This window comes from Arachis hypogaea, chromosome 19 (genome assembly GCF_003086295.3).
Source record: "Arachis hypogaea cultivar Tifrunner chromosome 19, arahy.Tifrunner.gnm2.J5K5, whole genome shotgun sequence".
In the NCBI taxonomy this organism is placed as follows: Eukaryota; Viridiplantae; Streptophyta; class Magnoliopsida; order Fabales; family Fabaceae; genus Arachis; species Arachis hypogaea.
In genome coordinates, this window is record NC_092054.1 from 145,279,094 (window position 1) to 145,286,750 (window position 7,657).

Consider the following 7,657-nt stretch of genomic DNA (forward strand, 5'->3'; position numbering starts at 1 on the left):
TGGCTGTCTTCGGCAAGAACCATGTTAACCTCCCATCTCCTTATGAGGGATCAGGATATGGCTAGGAGTTATATTGGTGAGTGGTTGCCTGGCTGCTTATTCGTGTTTGTTATTTTTGTTGTTTGATTAACCATTTTACCGTCTAACGAGCTTTCGTCTGTTGTTGCAGTATCCATGGCTTGCAAGCAGGTTGGACTTGATGCTTTGTTTAACACATTTCTTCTTGGGGGTAGTGATGATGACTCTGCCACCCACACTAACGAGGTGCCTCATTCTTCTCCTGCCGAGATCGAGGCCCAGTCCCAGCCTACCCAAGGTCAGGTGGCCGGGACTAGCATCGGCCTAAGTCCCCAACTGGCCGCAGAAGTGGAGGGTGAAGGTCCTGAGGTTGTTGTTGTTGATAACCCAAGGAAAAGGAAACCGTCCTCCAGCCCTGAGGGGATCCTCACGATGATGGAGAAGAATTTCGATGCCGGGACTTTTATTAATTCCCAGCTCCTGCCCGGCACGGAGGACTTCTTCCATGGTGGGTGGTGCACGAAATTGTGATGTCCAGGCTCGAACAATCCCTGGCAATGTGAGCAACTTGGTACGCGTAATCGTGATTACACTTTGATGATGTAAAATTCATGGCTCTTTCTTTCCCTGGCAATGGCGCCAAGAACATGGTGCCAATACCATGGTTCACAACTTCGATACAACTAACCAGCAAATGCACTGGGTCGTCCAAGTAATACCTTACGTGAGTAAGGGTTGAATCCCACGGAGATTGTTGGTATGAAGCAAGCTATGGTCACCTTGCAAATCTCAGTTAGGCAGATATAAATTGATAATGGTGTTTTCGAATTTAATATAATAAAATAGGGATAGAGGTACTTATGTAAATCATTGGTAGGAATTTCAGATAAGCGAATGGAGATGCTTTTCGTTCCTCTGAACCTCTGCTTTCCTGCTATCTTCATCCAATCAATCTTACTCCTTTCCATGGCTGGCTTTATGCAAGGGCATCACCGTTGTCAGTGGCTACATCCCCTCCTCTCAGTGAAAAATATGCTCACATGCTCTGTCACAGCACGGCTAATCATCTGTCGGTTCTCGATCATGCTGGAATAGGATTCACCCTCCTTTTGCGTCTGTCACTAACGCCCAACAATCGCGAGTTTGAAGCTCGTCACAGTCATTCAATCATTGAATCCTACTCGGAATACCACAGACAAGGTTTATACTTTCCGGATTCTCTTGAATGCCGCCATCATTCTAGCTTACGCCACGAAGATTCCAGTTAAGAGATCTAAGAGATATTCATTCTAGCTTATTTCATGTAGAACGGAAGTGTTTGTCAGGCACGTGTTCATAGGGGAGAATGGTGATGAGCGTCACACATAATCATCACCTTCATCACGTTCTTGGGTACGAATGGATATCTTAGAAGCGAAATAAGATGAATTGAATAGAAAACAGTAGTACTTTGCATTAATCTTTGAGGAACAGCAGAGCTCCACACCTTAATCTATGGAGTGTAGAAACTCTACCGTTGAAAATACATAAGTGAAAGGTCCAGGCATGGCCGAGATGGCCAGCCCCCTAAACGAGATCACAGGATCAAAATACAATCCAGGATGCCTAATACAATAGTAAGAGGTCCTATTTATAATAAACTAGTCACTAGGGTTTACATGAGTAAGTAATTGATGCATAAATCCACTTCCGGGGCCCACTTGGTGTGTGTTTGGGCTGAGCTTGAGTGTAGCACGTGCAGAAGCCATTTGTGGAGTTGAACGCCAAGTTCTGTGCCAATTTGGGCGTTCAACTCTGGTTTTGGATCCTTTTCTGGCGCTGGACACCAGATTTGGGCAGAAGGCTGGCGTTGAACGCCAGTTTACGTTGTCAATTCTTGGCCAAAGTATGGACTATTATATATTTCTGGAAAGCCCTGGATGTCTACTTTCCAACACAATTAGAAGCGCGCCATTTCGAGTTTTGTAGCTCCAGAAAATCCACTTTGAGTGCAGGGAGGTCAGAATCCAACAGCATCAGCAGTCCTTTTTCAACCTCTGAATCTGATTTCTGCTCAAGTCCCTCAATTTCAGCCAGAAAATACCTGAAATCACAGAAAAACACACAAACTCATAGTAAAGTCCAGAAATGTGAATTTAACATAAAAACTAATGAAAACATCCCTAAAAGTGACTAGATCCTACTAAAAACATACTAAAAACAATGTCAAAAAGCGTATAAATTATCCGCTCATCACAACACCAAACTTAAATTGTTGCTTGTCCCCAAGCAACTGAAAATCAAATAGGATAAAAAGAAGAGAATATACTATAAATTCCAAACTATCAATGAAACATAGCTCCAATCATATGAGCGGGACTTATAGCTTTTTGCCTCTTGAATAGTTTTGGCATCTCACTTTATCCATTAAGGTTCAGAATGATTGGCATCTTATAGGAACTTCAGATTTCGAATAGTGTTATTGACTCTCCTAGTTCAGTATGATGATTCTTGAACACAGCTTTTTTATGAGTCTTGGCCGTGGCCCTAAGCACTTTGTTTTCCAGTATTACCACCGGATACATAAATGCCACAGACACATAATTGGGTGAACCTTTTCAGATTGTGACTCAGCTTTGCTAAAGTCTCCAATTAGAGGTGTCCAGGGTTCTTAAGCACACTCTTCTTTTGCTTTGGACCTTGACTTTAACCGCTCAGTCTCAAGTTTTCACTTGACACCTACACGCCACAAGCACATGTTTAGGGACAGCTTGGTTTAACCGCTTAGACCAGGATTTTATTCCTTTAGGCCCTCCTATCCACTGATGCTCAAAGCCTTGGGATCCTTTTTATTTGCCCTTGCCTTTTGGTTTTAAGGGTTATTGGCTTTTTCTGCTTGCTTTTTCTTTTTCTTTCTATTTTTTTTCGCCTAATTTTTTCTTCTCTTTTTTTTTTTCTGCAAGCTTTGTTCTTTGCTGCTTTTTCTTGCTTCAAGAATCATTTTTATGATTTTTCAGATTATCGAATAACATGTCTCCTAGTCATCATTCTTTCAAGAGCCAACATATTTAACATTCTTAAACAACAACTTCAAAAGACATATGCACTGTTCAAGCATTCATTCAGAAAACAAGAAGCATTGTCACCACATCAATATAATTAAGCTAAGTTCAAGGATAAATTCGAAACTCATGTACTTCTTGTTCTTTTGAATTAAAACATTTTTCATTTAAGAGAGGTGATGGATTCATAGGACATTCATATCTTTAAGACAAAGTTACTAACTACTAATGATCATGTAGTGAAGACACAAACATAGATAGGCACATAACATAGAAAACGAAAAACAGAAGAAAGAAGAACAAGGAATGAATCCACCTTAGTGATGGTGGCGTTTCCTTCTTGAGGAACCAATGATGTCCTTGAGCTCTTCTATGTCTCTTCCTTGTCTTTGTTGCTCCTCCCTCATTGCTTTCTGATCTTCTCTTATTTCATGGAGCATGATGGAGTGCTTTTGATGTTCCACCCTTAGTTGTCCCACATTGGAACTCAATTCTTCTAGGGAGGTGTTGATGTGCTCCCAATAGTTTTGTGGAGGAAAGTGCATTTGAGGCATTTCCGGAATCTCATGGTGATGAGCTTCTTGCGCCTCTTGAGCTCCATGACTGGGCTCTCTTGCTTGCTCCATCTTTTTCTTAGTGATGGGCTTTTCCTCTTTAATGAGGATATCTCCCTCTATGTCAATCCCAGCTGAATTGCATAGGTGGCAAATGAGGTGAGGAAAGGCTAACCTTGCCATAGTGGAGGACTTGTCAGCCACCTTGTAGAGTTCTTGAGGTATAATCTCATGAACTTCCACCTCTTCTCCAATCATGATGCTATGGATCATGATGGCCCGGTCTATAGTAACTTCAGACCGGTTGCTAGTGGGAATGATTGAGCATTGAATAAACTCCAACCATCCTCTAGCAATAGGCTTGAGGTCCAATCTTCTTAGTTGAACCGGCTTGCCTTTGGAGTCAATCTTCCATTGAGCTCCTTCTACACATATGTCCATAAGGACTTGGTCCAACCTTTGATCAAAGTTGACTCTCCTTGTGTAGGGGCGTGCGTTCTCTTCCATGTATGGCAAGTTGAACGCCAACCTCACATTCTCCGGACTAAAATCTAAGTATTTCCCCCGAACCATTGTAACATAGTTCTTTGGATCCGGGTTCTTACTTTGATCATGGTTCTTGGTGATCCATGCATTGGCATAGAACTCTTGAACCATTAGGATGCCGACTTGTTGGATGGGATTTGTTAGAACTTCCCAACCTCTTCTTTGAATTTCATGTCGGATCTCCGGATACTCATTTCTTTTGAGTTTAAAAGGGACCTCAGGGATCACCTTCTTCTTGGCCACAACATCATAGAAGTGGTCTTGATGGGCTTTGGAGATGAATCTTTCCATCTCCCATGACTCGGATGTGGAAGCTTTTATCTTCCCTTTCCCTCTTCTAGAGGATTCTCCGGTCTTAGGTGCCATCAATGGTAATGGAAAAACAAAAAGCTTATGCTTTTACCACACCAAACTTAGAATATTGCTCGCCCTCGAGCAATAAACAAAAGAATAGAAGAAGAAGAAATATGGAGAGGGAGAGGTGGTTTCGGCCAAGAGGAGTGTAGAGGGGTGTGTTGTGTGAATTTGATGAAGAATGGAGGGCTTTATATAGGGAAGGGAAGGGGGGAAGGTTTCGGCCATATGGGTGGGTTTGGGTGGGAAATTGGTTTTGAATTTTGAAGGTAGGTGGAGTTTATGAGGTAGGTTTATTGGGAAGAGTGGGTGGATGTGAGTGGTGAAGGTTTAATGGGGAAGAGAGATTGAGGTGATTGGTGAGGGGTTTGTAGGGAAGAGTGTTTATGAGGTTGTGTGAAAGAGAGTGGTGAGAAGAAGTGAGTGGAGGTAGGTGGGGATCCTGTGGGGTCCACAGATCCTGAGGTGTTCAAAGATTTACATCCCTGCACCCATTAGGCATGTAAAAATGCCTTTGTATCCAACTCTGGGCGTTCAGCGCCAGGTTGGTGGCCATTTTGGGCGTTCAACGCCCATCTGTGTGCCATTTCTGGCGTTGAACGCCAGAACCATGCCTGTTCTGGCGTTCAGCGCCCAGAAGCTGCCCATTTTGGGCGTTCAGCGCCAGAACCATGCTCTGTTCTGGCGCTGAACGCCAGACAGATGCTCCTCCAGGGTGTGATTTTTCTTCTGCTGTTTTTGATTCCGTTTTCAATTTTTATATTTATTTTGTGACTCCACATGATCATGAACCTAAGAAAACATGAAAAACAATAAAAATAAGAATTAGATAAACATTGGGTTGCCTCCCAACAAGCGCTTCTTTAATGTCAATAGCTTGACAGTGGGCTCTCATGGAGCCTCACAGATGTGCAGAGCTTTGTTGAGACTCTCCAACACCAAACTTAGAGTTTGGATATGGGAGTTCAACACCAAACTTAGAGTTTGGTTGTGGCCTCCCAACACCAAACTTAGAGTTTGACTGTGGGGGCTCTGGTTGACTCTGCTTGGAGAGAAGCTTTTCCTGCTTCCTCTCCATGGTTGCAGAGGGAGATCCTTGGGTTTTAAACACAAGGGAGTTTTCATTCCATTGAAGGACTATTTCACCTCTGTCAACATCAATCACAGCTCTTGCTGTGGCCAGGAAAGGTCTTCCTAGGATGATGGATTCATCCTCTTCCTTTCCAGTATCCAGGACTATGAAATCAGCAGGGATGTAAAGGCCCTCAACCTTTACTAATACATCTTCTACTTGTCCATAAGCCTGTTTTCTTGAGCTGTCTGCCATTTCCAGTGAGATTTTAGCAGCTTGCACCCCATAGATTCCTAGTTTCTCTATTACAGAGAGGGGCATGAGGTTTATCCCTGAACCAAGGTCACACAGAGCCTTAAAGATCATGGTGCCTATGGTACAAGGGATTATGAACTTTCCAGGATCCTGTCTCTTCTGAGGCAATGTCAGTTGATCCAGATCACTTAGTTCATTGATGAACAAGGGAGGTTCAACTTTCCAAGCATCAATGCCAAATAATTTGGCATTCAGCTTCATGATTGCACCAAGAAACTTGGCCGTTTGCTCTTCAGTGACATCCTCATTCTCTTCAGAAGAGGAATACTCATCAGAGCTCATGAAGGGCATAAGGAGGTTCAATGGAATCTCTATGGTCTCTAGATGAGCCTCAGAGTCATTTGGTTCCCCAGAGGGAAGCTCCTTATTTATCACTGGACGTCCCTGGAGGTCTTTCTCCTTGGGATTCACGTCGTCTCCTCTCCTCACAGGTTCGGCCATGGCGCTTATGTCAATGGCCTTGCATTCTCCTTTTGGGTTCTCTTTTGTATTGCTTGGGAGAATACTAGGAGGGATTTCAGTGATCCTTTTACTCAACTGGCCCACTTGTGCTTCCAAATTTCTAATGGAAGACCTTGTTTCATTCATGAAACTTACAGTGGCCTTGGACAGATCATAGACTAAGTTTGCTAGATTAGAAGTATTTTGTTCAGAGTTCTCTGTCTGTTGCTGAGTTGATGATGGAAAAGGCTTGCTATTGCTAAACCTGTTTCTTCCACCATTATTAAAGCCTTGTTGAGGCTTTTGATCCTTCCATGAGAAATTTGGATGATTTCTCCATGTTGAGTTATAGGTGTTTCCATAAGGTTCACCTAAGTATTTACCTCTGCTATTGCAGGGTTCTCAGGATCATAGGCTTCTTCTTCAGAAGATGCCTCTTGAGTACTGTTGGATGCAGCTTGCATTCCATTCAGACTCTGAGAAATCATATTGACCTGTTGGGTCAATATTTTGTTCTGAGCCAGTATGGCATTCAGAGTATCAACTTCAAGAACTCCCTTCTTCATAGGCGTCCCATTGCTCACAGGATTCCTTTCAGAAGTGTACATGAACTGGTTATTAGCAACCATGTCAATGAGTTCTTGAGCTTCTGCAGGCGTTTTCTTTAGGTGAATGGATCCACCTGCAGAAGTGTCCAGTGACATCTTTGATAGCTCAGATAAACCATCATAGAATATATCCAGGATGGTCCATTCTGAAAGCATGTCAGAAGGACACTTTTTGGTCAACTGTTTGTATCTTTCCCAAGCTTCATAGAGGGATTCACCTTCTTTCTGTCTGAAGGTTTGAACATCAGCTCTAAGCTTGCTCAGCTTTTGGGGAGGAAAGTACTTGGCTAAGAAAGCCGTGACCAGCTTATCCCAAGAGTTCAGGCTGTGTTTGGGTTGAGAATCCAACCATAATCTAGCTCTGTCTCTTACAGCAAAAGGGAAAAGCATGAGCCTGTAGACTTCAGGATCTACTCCATTAGTCTTAACAGTATCACATATCTACAAGAATTCAGTTAAGAACTGAAAAGGATCTTCAGATGGAAGTCCATGAAACTTGCAGTTCTGCTGCATCAGAGAAACTAATTGAGGTTTCAGCTCAAAGTTGTTTGCTCCAATGGCAGGAATGGAGATGCTTCTTCCATGTAGATTGGAATTAGGTGCAGTAAAGTCACCAAGCATCTTCCTTACATTATTATTATTTTCGGCTACCATCTCCTCTTCCTGTTCGAAAATTTCTGAAAGGTTATCTCTGGATTGTTGTATTTT

General features: G+C 42.8%; 1 non-coding gene across 1 annotated transcript; it reads left to right on the top strand.

Annotated features, from left to right (window-relative positions):
* Nucleotides 1–7,099: 7,099 nt before the first annotated feature.
* Nucleotides 7,100–7,207, top strand: LOC112780759 (small nucleolar RNA R71). Its single transcript, XR_003191575.1, has one exon. It is a non-coding gene; the product is annotated as a small nucleolar RNA R71 (small nucleolar RNA).
* Nucleotides 7,208–7,657: the final 450 nt, after the last annotated feature.